Source organism: Aplidium turbinatum, chromosome 6, assembly GCF_918807975.1.
Source record: "Aplidium turbinatum chromosome 6, kaAplTurb1.1, whole genome shotgun sequence".
In the NCBI taxonomy this organism is placed as follows: Eukaryota; Metazoa; Chordata; class Ascidiacea; order Aplousobranchia; family Polyclinidae; genus Aplidium; species Aplidium turbinatum.
Window position 1 is genome coordinate 16,281,055 of NC_137477.1, and position 14,072 is coordinate 16,295,126.

At 39.0% G+C, this 14,072-nt stretch overlaps 1 protein-coding gene across 1 annotated transcript in view; it reads left to right on the forward strand.

Moving 5' to 3' along the window:
* Positions 1–4,408: 4,408 nt before the first annotated feature.
* LOC145771624 (E3 ubiquitin-protein ligase SMURF2-like) overlaps positions 4,409–14,072 on the forward strand; it is a 43,448-nt gene continuing 33,784 nt past the window's right edge. Inside the window, exon 1 of the mRNA XM_082583338.1 lies at positions 4,409–4,492. The gene's annotated coding sequence lies outside the window, so the exon portion shown is untranslated. The remainder of the gene's footprint in view (positions 4,493–14,072) is intronic.

Here is a 14,072-nt window from a genome sequence, read left to right on the forward strand (position 1 = left end):
ATTTCTTGAACCGCAAAACTTACTATCTCTATCTAGCGGTTGCTTTTTCGAATTTTTATTTGTCACATGGCGCTAAAGTATTACTTCCCGATTCCATTGATGTTTCACTGGCCATTTTAGGCTCACAAAAAGAGAATTTACAGCAAAGTTAGTGCAGACGGTCAGAAAGTTTTCAAGTTTGGGAAAGTTAGTTAGTGCAGACAGTCAGAAAGTTTGGGAAAGGTGTTTAGTCCGAGGTCAAACATTTGCTGATTGCTGCAATCTGAAAAGCGGTTTTGGTCTAATTTTTAGTGCAGAAATAGGGATAGCAACTGTAGCGGACGCGGTAGTTAGCACGCGCGCTCATATGCAGCCGTCCGTGCTGACGGCGACATTCCTGGCAGAACCGAGATCAGAACTGGCGAGGAATGACCAGGACACGATAGTCTTCTTCACTGTCTTATCTTTTGACTGGCTTGACGGAATAATACTTGACACAAGATAGAATTCTTTAAGACTGCGTTGTTTATTAACTTGACCACTAGTTCCAGAAGAACAGAAATCCAAACATAGCAAAAAGAAAACACCAAACTATTGACAATCCCACTACCGAAATACTAGCATGCTGGCGTACTACATTAGGAGCTTCATCCCAACAAAAAGAACTTCAACTTTGGGAAAAAGAAACTTCGTTTACGACTGCACCTTGATTACAAATAGAATAATAGCAAGTCTGCGTTGAATAATCCTCGAATCGTCTCGAACAGTAGGCGATGGTAAAGTATAGTAAAGTCCAATATGGCAGTCTCGTCTAGTATAGCAAGTATCGTGGTTGCAGTTGCTTAAAAAGAACCCTAGTTTACATTGGAGAGGCGCATCCATAGGCATTGCCAATTCTACATGCGATCATCTAACGTAATACAACGGTGGATCCACTAGTCGCTGAAATACAGTGGTAGCCTACTGCAATTCAGGCACAATGCAAAGATTAATTACAAGACTGCATTCCAAAAGTACGCGGTATTTGTTGATTGGGAAGGAAGATTCTGGAATACGACATTTTTTTGTTTTTTGTTTTATTATCTTTATCCTGCATTGCAGGAAAGCGGACTTGAGCGCTATGCATCGGTGTACGCCTTCCGACGTAGCTACACCTGACCCACGCTGCAGCCGACTGCAATGTCTGTTTCCGGTTGTCTACTCTACTTATGACTTAAATTTGGTACTATCCATTACTCGAAATCGATCACTGGGTAGAGGCAATTATCGTAAAGTTTCTTGCCCAGAAAAACAACAGCAAGTGCGGGTGGCTGGAGTCGAACATAAAAAAACGACATGACATGACGTCAAATAAATAAAACGACATGACGTCACAGTGACGCGCGTTGCGTCAGAGAAAATTAGCTCTCGGACGCCACACAATCTTCTTACCTGTGCCGTTTCAGTTTTTGGATTTGAACAAATATTTGCCTGTTTTTGTATTTTTTAGTTCGTGTTTCCGGTAATATTCGTGGTTAGAGAAATCACTATAGGCAAGGCTACTAGACTAAGTTCTTATTTTACTGTTTGGTGGCTGAAGTGGCTATTTTACCCCCAGAAAGCTGAAGTGGGACCAGTACCCAGAAGGGGGCCCGGTAGTTTACCATCTGACGGCGGAAATGGCTGTTTTATTCTCTGAGGACAATTCCTTTAGATCTGATTATATTAAGATCTTGATAATGTTTGAAGTCACGGAGAATTTTTTAAATTTGAGCCCCTTAAATATTTCGAGCCAGGGTCCAAAAGTACCACCTAGACCTCCCTGTCAACGCCCCTGATTGTCAGTAAACTTCCAACCAATCGATTTATGAACCAATGCGATTGGACTGTTACTATGTATTTTAAGCCATAAACAAACATAACTCAGCAACAACACTAAGTTACATTTAACATTATAAAAACAATAAGCAAACGTTTTCGGTTAGTCACACAGCCCTTTTCAAGCTTATAAGAAAAAAAATTGAAAAGGGCTGTATGACTAGTCGAAAACGTTGGCTTATTGTTTTTGTTTTTATAAGGTTAAATGTGGCGTTGTAGCTGAGTTACGTCTGTTCATGGTTTAAAATACATTGCCACCTTTTCCCTTTGTTGGTTTTGTTTCCGTACATTATTGGTAACTTTATCATTGCTGTTGTTTTCCGACAAAAGAAAAAGAAATTGAATTGAATTGAATTGTGTTTGTTTATGGTTAAAAAAGTTACCTCTCTACCCAAATTGCATCATTGTATTTCGTAGATTACATTATGACTCAGCTCTTCGGAGTTACTTGCTTAGTTATTCTTATTACTCTTTATGCGTGATTGCAATATGGACCATTTTGAGACTGATGCAAATACAAATAAATAAATATCTACCGCATTTTGAAAAGAAAATTGCATGAACTTAAAATTATTTTTCCGAAAATTTTTATACCAAGTGAAATTCTGGGTTTGAAAATTGTAATTATGGAGAGACAGTTGTAATTATTTATTTTAATAATTTTTTGCTTTAAAAACTGAATACTTTATTGCATGTTATTGTATAAATTTAATGTTATTTTTTTACATTAAATTTTGTAAAAGTTAAAAACACTGAGGAAAGTTGCCTATGCCGCTGCTGGTCTGAAAGTACCAGCTCCTCAGATTGTGGCTGGTTGTGTTCCTTAGGTTGAGTTAGTTGCCGTAAGTGTACATTCATACCAAATATTGGAACTAAAAATATCAGAAGGTACCAAAGTTTCAATAAACAACAATTTCTTGAGAAATTACCAATCTATGCTTTAAGTGGAGGTCTTATAAAACGACTGACAAGGGTCTGGAAAACTTGCCTCCAGAAATTTTGACATATATACCGGTATTTCACTTTTTTTAGTCACCTTTTGTGGTCCAGTGAAGCCTAGGCTACTGTTTCTAAATTAGCTAGGTTACTGTTAACTAGATTTCTGCAGAAGTTACAAAACCCTACAAAGTTTGGTTTAAAATCAGTGTGGTTTTTAATCTTTTTTTTTCCAAGGAATTCAGTAATTTATTTTTCATTTTGTTTCATGACGTGTTGCATTTTGACACTAAAGTAATTTCAAATCCTGTAAATTATGAAACATTAAGGCAGAGGCTATATTTACCATAAATGGTGAATATAGCCTCTGAGGCTAAACATAAATAGGTACCGTACTATTAATACCACAAAAAGTGTTTAATGCCAAGCAGTGCGAATTACAATGTGTAATTGTGCATGTATATATTAGGTCTGAAAGAAAAGATCTGTGTGTTAATGTATGTTACATCAAACAGCACAATACATATAATACTTTATTTATGTTTACTAGGTCCAACAGGACATGTGGATTGTGGACCTAATAGATCCCAACGGATGCAACCTAGTTCATACCATGAACAGTTTGGACCGTCAGTTCGTATCTTGAAAAGATCAAGAGAAAAAATTAAAAAAAGCCAAAGTTGCTGATCGCAGTTTCCGCAATCATTTTAAAATTTTCTCCATGAAAAGATCGAGAGAAAAAATAGCTCAAAACCGAAGTCCACTGATCACAGTTTCTGCAAACATTTTTCCGCTAACCCTAACCATGGAGTAATCTATGCTCTAACCCTCCTTGATCGCAGTTTTTGCAAAAATTTTTCCGCAGTTTCCATTACCCCTTACCCTAATTCTAACCATTGAGCAATCTATGCTCTAACCCTAACCCTCGCTGATCGCAGTTTCCGCAAACATTTTTCCGCTGTTTCCGCAAACATTTTTCCGTAGTTTCCGCTAACCTTTACCCTAACCATAGAGTAATCTATACTCTAACTTTCGCTGATCGCAGTTTCCGCAAACATTTTTCCGCAGTTTCCGCTAACCGCAGTTTCCGCTTACCCCAACTCTAACCATAGAGTAATCTATGCTCTAACCCCCGCTGATCGCAGTTTTCGCAAACATTTTTCCACAGTTTTGCAGTTTCCGCTAACCGCAGTTTCCGCTAACCCTAACGATCGAGTTTGTTTCAAATTGTTTGGGGAAACTCCGATCAGCGACTTCGGCTTTGTGCTATTAAACTGCGATCAGCGGCTTCGGCTTTTTTTAATTTTTTCTTTCGATCTTTTCAGGGTACGAACTGACTGTACGAATGGTTCAAGGTACGAACTAGGTTGCACCCGATTCCAACACTGATGCAGTGCACTGGTTGCTGCAGTTGAGAGGTGTTACCTCAATTACTGCCTCACAACCAAGAATATAATATTAATTGTTATTGCTATTTGTAATGACAGTGTAGATGTTAACCTAATTTGACTGCAACTGCGTTATGTACATAAAAAAGATGAAAAACACCATGGTGCATGCAACATCTATAATAATATTATATATTAGTAATATATACCTTGTTAATACTCGAAGTTAAGTGATTTATTTTTATAGGTAGAAATGTTTGGTACAGATATTTATTTTATATGCTGCATGTGTTGATTGAAGCTGTTTGGCATTACTCTAACCATATTCAACGGTGAGTGTGTCAAAGGAAATTGATTGATTTACATTAGTGGTTTTCAACCTGTAGTATGCGTATTACTAGTATGCAGAGATTTCCAAGTGATACACAAGTAGCTTTGTGGTGTTATGCTCAATATTTTTAAATTCAGACAAAAAAATTACAACAACTTATTGTTCATCTTTGTACCCACTAGGCCTAGTGAAAGTGGCTGATTCTTTCCTATTAGCGATTGCCTTCACTCCTGTTCTCTATCTCATTCTATCCATCAAATTACTGTTGAGTTGGCTAAAATAAATCGGCAGCGGTTTTTCTTCCTCCCTTTTGTACCGTATGTATTGGCTGAATGGTGTTTATGAGTGACATTACTATTGCTGTATGGCATGCAACCACATCATTATTGCTACAGAAGTACTAGGGATGGGCAATTCAGAATAGTTCACTATTCCACAATTATTCCGGAATACTAAATCGAATCCAGAATACTGAATCTTATTAACTCCCAGGCTCCAGCAACGCAAAAAGTAAAAAATTCCATGCAATCTTTATTTGCAATTTTAGACACAAAAGCAACACAATCGAAGTAGATGTTTGTTGCAGTGCAACACATTAAGGCATTTCAAATGACTGCCAGTCAAACAGGAGCAGTGTTGTCAGATGCTGGAAGCTGCTTGGCACCAAAAAGTAACTAAATTTTTCCAGATATTTAAAAACCCTAAATAAAGCAATTTTGCCTAAAATACAAATAGTTTTTAAGATATAAGACACTGCCATCACGCATACGCAAACCTCTTGCAAAACGTTTTCTATACGAGCAGGGATTATTCGCTAAAAAGTTTTAAAAAATAATTGAAAAAACTTGAGTGGGGAGATTTCGCCGGATTTTACCAAAAAGTTGTCTGGTTCCAAGATCAAAAAGCTTGGCACCAAAGACCTCTAAAATTTAACCACAATTTTTTAATTTGGTATCCATTTTCCCATCTGGCAACGCTGAACTGGAGCGCAGCTTAGTTGCCCTCAAGCCTGCACTAGAAAAGCATCGCTCGGAAGATGCTGATGTGGCAGGTATGCTGAGATATTTCAGAGCCAATTAGCCAACTCCTTTAGCAGGAGCATCTGCTCAATGTTGTTACGCCACCAGTCAAACTATCGCAGAGTTGCATACGCACGTGGATTGAAACAAAGCATTGCACGATTGTGCATGTGTACAAAGTGCGCTTAGTTTCTTTGTTTGCTCATGCGAGCGAGTGACATAGGGATGCATGCGCAGTGCGCGCACAACACGTGCAAAATGTGCTTGAAAATGAGGATGGTGTCAGTGCAAAGGAAAAAGTGAGTATACCACACCTTTTTTTCAGTTCACTGTCTCAAGCTGACAGCTTGTACAAGACTTATGCATATCTTTAAAACCGAATCTTATTACCCGGTTTTATTGCCATTTTGGATTTGGATAGTTTAGGATCTGAATCCTTCTGGATTCGGTATTCTGAATTGCCCATCCTTAAGAAGAACTTACAGGACACCTGAGATTGCTCAGAGCGGAAAATGTTGAACATACATTGTTAATCCGTCCATTCTTCGTCGACCCAGCACTTTTGCCTGTAGTAACTGGTAAACAAGAAAAAATCATTGACATCCAAGCTGATGAAACAGTGAAAATGAAGCACAAAGAGTCATCGCCGATCAATTTCTGGTTAAATGTGACCTCTACTTTCCTGACACTTGCCTGTAATGCTGTTCCTCAAGTACTGTTGTTTTCTCTACATGGGAATGTGAGCAAGGGTTCTTAGATATGATGGTAATTAAAACCCAGCACCAGAATCGTCTTGATGTGCTGAGACATGATTTCTGATGTGCTGTGAGGTTACAGGGTCTGCTACTATTCGGTGAGTCCGATTCGGTGAGTCTGATTCGGTGAGTTCCTAACTCCTAACCCTAAAACGGCAATGATAATTACCTAGGCTACGGTACCCGATAATTTAAAAAAAAAATTGAAAAAATCCCCCGTTAAGGGATCGGACTCACCGAATCGGACTCACCGAAACGGGCCATTCCGGAGGTTACACCCGGCATAGATCAGCTTGTAGAGCAGAGGTGACGAACCTGCGGCCCGCAGTACAATTTGACAATTGTTCATGCATTAAAGACAAAGGTCATCTCAAAGCTGTTTTATGCCTTCACTGGTACACCTTTTCTTTGCTATTTTCTTGCCCTAAACACTTACGGTATTGCTTAAAAAAGTCGTTACAGGTCGAGGGCTCGAGGCTGACAGATGAAAATCTTAGTATGCAGTTGAGTGTTGCCACATCGTCTGTTTGACCTAATATTGAACGCTTAGTGAAGCAAAAAACTTTCCAAAAATCCCACTAAAGAACAACATCCAATGCTTCAATGTTATTTTTTAATATTTTGTGCTTCAATGCTGCATTACATGGCTTCAGCTGTATGATTCGCATGGGCTTTTGTTTGTTGTTTGAAAAAAAAATTCATTAACTGATTTGTTGTTTCGGAGCATAATGGTCGAAACAATTAGCCTAGTCAACTAAGCAAAAAGGATAGGCTAGAGCCAAAAAAGAAGAAATAATACTCATAAAGCAAACCCTTCGAAAATTAAACCGTCTTCATTATCAGTGCAAGTATTGTTGCTCTATCCTTTTTGCTCAAGTTGATGTTTTTATTTTTTACTGTTGTATGTTTCGATTCTGCGTAAGATAATTTCAACTATGTGGGTTTTAGCCTATTACTTTCATCTGCCGTTTGTTACTTTTCATGAATAGGCTAATATCTTGAGTCGCTTCTAAAAGATTTCATAGTAGGTTACGATTAAAAGTTGTGTGGCCTGGTGACTCATGTGTAATTGACAAAGTGGCCCGCGATCGCAAAAAGGTTCGTCACCCCTGTTGTAGAGAAAGAACAGTCGCAGTCCTCACATTAAACTGTTTTTTGTAAACTCGTTTGTGGTATGTAATAATAAGTGCATTTGAGCAATTCGAGTCTTTCTGAGACTAGGTGGTATGTAGCACTAATAAAACTTGCCAGGTGGTACGCAATCAGTAAGAGGTGGAGAACCACTGATTTACACTGTTCATAAGCTGTAAGAAACAGGGGTCTGCTACTATTCGGTGAGTCCGATTCGGTGAGAGCCTTTTTCGGTGAGAGCCCTATTCGGTGAGTTTTTTTTTTTAATTATTGCGCGCCGTAGCCTAATTATCATTGCCGTTATAGGGTTAGGGGTTAGGGGGTTTTTGGGGTTGGGGGTTTGTGTTTTTTTTTTTGAATTTTTGTTTGAAAATTATCGGGTACCGTAGCCTAATTAAAACCCCAAACCCCCCAACCCCCAAACCCCCAAAAAACTCCAACCCCAAAAACCCCAAACCCCCAATCCCAAAAACCCCCAACCCCAACCCCAAAAAAACCCAACCCCCTAACCCCAAAACCCAAACCCCCAACCCCAAAAACCTCCAACCCCAAAAACCCACCCCAACCCCAAAAACCCCCAACCCTCTATCCCCTAATTCCTAACCCCTATCCCCTAACCCTATAACGGCAATGATAATTAGGCTACGGCGCGCAATAATTTAAAAAAAAAAACTCACCGAATAGGGCTCTCACCGAAAAAGGCTCTCACCGAATCGGACTCACCGAATCGGGCCATTCCGAAGAAACAGGGGTGTTAAATTATTAGCCTTATGGTAGTTAAATTTAAATAAATATAATATATTTCATATTTTTGTTACAAGACTTCTTTTTTTGTACAGTAAATCCACCTGCCAATCTTCATTGAATTTGAAACAACTTTTAATAGAATGTGGCAAATTATCCGTTTGTGATGTAAACAGACCTTAAAAAGAATTTCAAACAAAATAAGGCTTCAAAACAAGCAAATTTTACTGCTTTTGAAATGGCCAAAACTCTTCATCTTAGCAAAACAGGTTTGGTTCATATAACCAACTTTCCATAAACATATTATATATAGACTAGGTAAAAGTTTCATCAAAAATTACTGCAGCCTGTGAAAGCTGGGTTTTATATGTCATTCACAGCACGAAAACCAGTGATCAATGAACTCACCCAATGACCCAACTGTGGTCTAAGATATTGACTAGCCTACTGATGCCTGACAGTCTGGTTATTGTATGAGTATTGAGTACTACACTTGATAGTTCACTACCAAAAGCAGTATTTCAAATGCATTTAGATCAAAACTTATCATTGCCAAAATAGCAGAGAATTTGATGATACCCACCTAACACCAACATCAATACCCACCTAATGACACATTCAAAAAGCACCCAAAAAATAGTCACCCACCAAACCAAAAAATAAAACGCCAACCAAAGTCAAAAGAAGAAATTTGGCAGGAAAACTAGCAACTCTGGAAACATAATGCTTGACTCTGAGATGTATGTTTTTATGTTATGGTATGATACTATGATTTATTATAATGCATTTATCACTTACTGGGTACTAAATTTGCTTCAATACTGTTATGTACTAAGTTATTTTGGCAGCCGATTGTAGCATCGAATAGACAGCGATAGACACGTGTTTCGCCCATGAGGCTGGGCTCATCAGTATCGCACCGTATTCTTGCCACTTGAGTAATCGACCGCCGCTTTACCAGTCAGTTTAACTCTTATCTTTGTGGAAAGAAAGAGCCAACAAAACCAGCAGGTGCCAGGGGTAGGTCAATGTGAAGAAAGGCGTTCTTCCCGGCTATCAGCACAAGGCTGATTACTCACTAGCACAGCGAGCTGCAGTGACGCTTCGCTAACCAGAACGGTGTAGCTTCCACGCCAGCCATTGAGACCTCCAATTAAACGTTTAAGTTATTTTGGCAGCCAATTGTAGCATCGAATCGTAAATGATGTATGCATGCAGCAAGTATGCAGCAAGTAGTAGCAGCGCTAAATTATTAGGCTTCGTTTGAAAAAGGTTCTGGTAGCAACATCAACAAAGTTTTATCTTGTGGCTCATTGATGGTTTAAGACAGGCAATCTGTTTTACTGGCCGGGCTGATACGAAATTTTGAATATAAACACTGGGTGCATCAATGTTTTTTAGAATAAAATTTAGTATCATTTTCTTAAGTAAGTAATTTATGTCAAGAAACAGATTTGATGCAGTCCACCAACATAATGTGTGCATTGTGCAACAACTGATGTGAAGAAATCTACACAAATGAAAAAAATGCAGGTCTTCTCTGTCAGGCCAGGTTTTCTATATGCTCTTTGTGGAATGCAACATAACAGCAATACTGTGGTGTATTAACATTCTCAATTTCAGTCACAAAATCAACCACAAAAACTAAAAAGCGAGTAGAAAAAAAACAAGCCCACAAACAAGTAATCCGCGAATCTAAAAAAAATATGCGAACTCAAAAAATACAAGCCTGACTTGAGCCTCATCAAAGGGTGTGCTCAACTATTTACAAAGTTTCTATGATTCATTGCTCGCCTCTTTCAATTCGATTCTACCACCAAGGCTGGAAACAATGAGATGTAATTTGTGATGACTAGTGTGCAGACTGCAGATGCAGTATACACTTTCAGTACTTTACTGAGTACCACTCGAGTCGCCCTGAACAGTGAACAACATGGTGGGTCGCACTGTGACCGCAGATGCCAATTGCACATGTCGGGTTTAAGACATTCTTACATGGTGAAATGAAAGCAGATTATGCAGTAAGAAATTGACTCAGTCTTAAGAAGGTCAAAGAAATGTGTGATATGAACTTGCTAAAACAAGACATTTACAGTTAGTAGCAGTCATTTTGATAGCTCAACTTTTGATGTGTGTAGGATGTATGTGTTGGCTGCCAGAAGTTGCGAAGACTGCATGTCATAAAATGATCCACCAGGCATCTAAGCTACCAGCAACCATCTAATCTACCGCGCCGATAGGCCATGTATGGTTCCCGGCTTTCAAAAGCCAACATTTCTACAGTCTGTTGGTATTTGAATTTTTTCTCTCACACTGGTATTTCAGACTTTTTTCTCTTCACGTGCATTAGGGTGGTCCTTATTTTTTGACTTTTGAAATTTTTAGGTCTCACCCTCCCAAAAGGTTCCATTTTGAATAAAAACACCCTGTGTGAAATATTTTTGAAAAAAATTAATGTTTAGAGGTTCCTCAAGGCCCTTGAAATTTCCCCATACACTATGTATAGGGGGTGTGATGCGGTATGAAATAAACTTTTTGAAACCCCTCTAAACAACTTTGTGCAGACATGAAAGCACTCTTAATCACAGTATTTTAACAGCAATCACAAGATACAAATGTTCCACTCTAAGAGTAAGACACAAATTTGTATTGCTTGATTCTCAAAAGACATAATTGTTCCACTCTACGAAATAAATGTGCATTGCACAAGTCTCACAAAACACAGTTCTATTATTAGAAGACACAATAGCAGGCCCCGAAATTCATGGCGGACATGTCCGCCGTCACCGCATGTGATGTCCGCGGGAAGTACCATCTAGATCGGTCATATTTGTCCGCCGATAAATAACACAGGACAGGAACTAGCGATAGAAATTATCATTGCATAGCACAAACAGAATTCAGCTAGGAAAACGCCAACCCAGAAAATACATGAAAAGACTTTCACAGATTGCTTAGAAGACCTGTTTGATATTGCTCATGTAGATGCATTGAATCTGATTACCATTGAGGAAGACAAACAGTTCCTTATGGCACAACGAGAAAAGGGTCAACGTGGATGTATGGACAAGATTGATGGGGTTCTATTGAAAAAGCAGAAAAACGTAAAAGAGAAGTTTGAAAAACAAAGAAAACGGCACATTAGTAGAAAAAGCAGCAGTAGAACTAAAATCTATGGCAGTTTTAGAAGATAGTTCTAGTTCTACAAACAATGATTCTGCAACTGACTCTGAGGATGCCACATGTTCATTCAGATCTCCACATCCAAAAAAACGGGGGCGAAAGGAGATCATGTCAGCTGATCTTGCAATAAATTTAGACCGTACTAATGTCTCTGATCGTGCGGCTATGCTTATCATCTCTTCAACAGCTAAAAGTAGAGCTCGACCGATATCACTTTTTCAGGCCGATACCGATATTTATGAAATTTTTAGGCCGATACCGATATATATCGGCCGATATATATCAATTACGAAAAGTTTGTTACCAACAAGGTTATTAAGCAACAAACCAGTCCAAGAAAGTTTATGCATTGGTTGCTGTCATAGGCGCCGAGTTTTCAAAATAGCTGGGCGGGCGAACACATACTGTCACGTCACGTCGTGATCACCAATAATAATGTAGAACTCCACTGTTGTTTTCCTGCCACCAAGGTCCAAGATCTAGGCTTCCTAGTTCCTACTACTATAAATTGCAAATATCCAGCGATAAACTGCGCTATTGAACCGAGCTTACATTGAATCTACAATAGAACAGTTAACGAAGGAGCTGAATTGCAACTAATGAGTGACAACCAACGGTTTCATCCGGCCAAACCAACACGTGTGCACTGTTCAGTAGTGCACAGTTTAATATCAGTGACGTAACAGACGCAACTGTGATGGTTGAGACGACAACATAGAGCATTTTAGCAGCAGAGTTAATTGATGACGTCGTTTGAGAGAAAATTACTCCTTTGAAGAACAATGCTACAGTTTTTACACCGATTTAACATCTGGCGATGTTAAAACAATGTAACAGCAGTGGAAATTGCGGTCAGACCTTTTCTGCGAATGAACCCAGACAGCAAAATCTGTCATTTTTACATTGGTTCAATGTCCGTAGACGTCACAGCAATGTAAAAATGACGGATTTTGCTGTCTGGGAAGTTCCTCACAGGTTTGCGCAATTTACTTGATTTATAGCACTGGGCTTACGAGTGGCAGAGTGGAGACAAAAGGCGCGGCTGGACACTTTTGCTCGTTTAACGGCGAATCAATGTTGTTTAACGTTGCATGAATGTAACATGGCAATAATTGACGAAAACTAATCGCTTAATTAGTAGGTCTAGTAGGGCCTATCATATGGCGACAAAACCTTGCGAATAAGGTAAGTAGGCTAGTATTAGAAGGTGGCAGATGGTTACAGAAATTTTTGGACTTAAAATTGAATTAATTTTTTTTTTAATTCCTGAAATGTCCGGCGGGCGCGGCCCACCCGCCCGGGACTCGGCGCAGGTGGTTGCTTGCTTAATTACGCCGCATAACTTCCACCGAAAGAGGTCGTGTGGCTTCTTGCGTCACAATGCTCTGGGCACGAATCGGAAAACTTCTATAATGACGCTACTATTTTCTTCTGTGCAAAGTTTCACTAGGCTTTTTTCTTTGGGTTTATTTTTGCAACTTCTACAATGACGCTACTATTTTCTTCTGTGCAAAGTTTCACCAGGATTTTTTCTTTATTTTTGCAACTTCTACAATGACGCTACTATTTTCTTCTGTGCAAAGTTTCACTAGGATTTTTTCTTTGGGTTTATTTTTGCGTGTCATGTGAACAATTTTAAGTTAATTTTCCCTGGACATTTTCTTTCTTACTGTAATACCAAAACTTGACAAATTTTGCTGCATCTTGCTGCGATAGCCTACTCGTATGATCTCATTTTGTAACAAATCATCATCAATCATTCAACAGTCAATCAGTGAAACTTTTGTGCTTGCTTTCCACAAACAATTTTGGAGATTCTTGGAACAGTCGTTGAAAGAGCTACTCGCATGTCGTCTCTCAGAACTAAGCGAGATCGATGTTTTGTTTTAATAGTCAAAAATGAAAAGAACCCTGCTTCACACAGATAAGTAGTTGGAAAAGGTATAATAACTTCCAGAATAACTTCAAATGCACGCTTACTGCCTTAGTCAGCATAGGAAACTCTTCGACCAATCCACACCAAAACTTGGAAAAGTCACCATTGCACGATAAGAATTTGGAACAAAGCGTTGTTGAACATTGAAGATCAATCAATTCATCTTTGCAAAGATCATCGTCAGCAATACTTTTTAACTTGGCTTCGAAGGGATGAGTCATGGACTTCTGAATAGTAGCATCTGGACTGGAAACTCAGTGGGCAACATGAGGCCAAACAGTTGGTACAACAGTTGGCCAACAGTGGGTCAACAGGGTTAGTTACTTGGCTGTTGGCCAACTGTTGTACCAACTGTTTGGCCTCATGTTGCCCACTGAGTTTCCAGTCCAGATGCTACTATTTAGAAGTCCATGGATGAGTTATCCAAACAGCAGTAGCCTACTGTTAAAACTTTCACCTTTGAAGTAACCGTCAAAGTTATTTTGTAAGGCGGCAAGGCGCTGGCATATTTCGACTTCGAGGTCAGACATCTCGTTGCGACTTCTACTGACTTTCCAATCATCAAATGTTGGAAATTTGCCTAAATTCCTTTTTGAACTCTTCTACTCCACAGATCTAATTTTGTCTGAAAGCCCTGAATTTTATCATGTATACTACATCTATATTGGTAACACTTTTTGATTGCATTTGCATATTGAGCTGGTTCAAACTTGAAAAAAAAGTCGGTTAAGTAAGTCAATCCACCCATAAATTTGTTGTCGCCAAAGTGCTGACTCAACGGGGATTTGCGTTATCGAAGAAAAATCTCGATTT